Raw genomic sequence first — 846 nt, 5'->3', positions numbered from 1 at the left:
CCCCACCCCCCACCTCCATCCTGTTTTCGATCGCTCGTTTATTCTGTACCAGCAATTTAATTTTGCACGTCTTTTGCGGATGATGTTAAGGGCTTCTTTCACCAACCCCGATTAACACTAATCGATGGTTAACTCGATCATCACGATTGTCAACGTGAGAACCAAACACAGAAGAAGAAAAGAGAGGAGACGTTCTGTTACATTAAACTGTTGTTGGCACTTCTGTGAATTAATCGTCGATTAATTTAACCAGAAATTGGTGAAAGAGGCCCTAAATGTTACCTTTAGCGATGTTTATAATGAGATTTTAAGGCGTAAAACTTAAGCTTAAGTCTTAAGCTGTAAAAAATGACCGATTATAGAATACAAGAAGAATAATCTACTATAATTGGTCAATTTCTTACGGTTTGAGAGTTAAAGTTTAAATTTTAAGGCTTAAAATCTCATTGTAGATGCCGTTTTATATCACGCCAAGTCGGATTTTCTCTTTGATGAAACGCTCGATAAGTTACTCGACGAGTGTCGGTTCCCGTCAAGACGTGCGAATAAAAATTACTAACGGTGCAATCTTCTTGTCTGGGACATGTGGAATTCACGTAAGTTTTAGGGAAATTTAATACAAATTACCTTTTGTAATTCTAACTTTGTCTTCATGTTGTCTTTACCTTTCATTTTCATATAACTGAAAAAGAAATACAAAATTTGTAAAAGTGTTGCTTTTAATTCTATTAATAAATTTTGAGACAAATGAATAAAATTAATAAATATTTTTAAAGCTCTCTCTCTCTCTCTCGCTCTCTGACTTTTAAAATATTATAGAATTCAGAAAGTAATAAGTTAATAAGC

This window comes from Trachymyrmex cornetzi, unplaced genomic scaffold (assembly GCF_001594075.2).
Source record: "Trachymyrmex cornetzi isolate Tcor2-1 unplaced genomic scaffold, Tcor1.1 scaffold156, whole genome shotgun sequence".
Classification (NCBI taxonomy): Eukaryota; Metazoa; Arthropoda; class Insecta; order Hymenoptera; family Formicidae; genus Trachymyrmex; species Trachymyrmex cornetzi.
Note: the sequence above shows the minus strand (reverse complement) of the source record.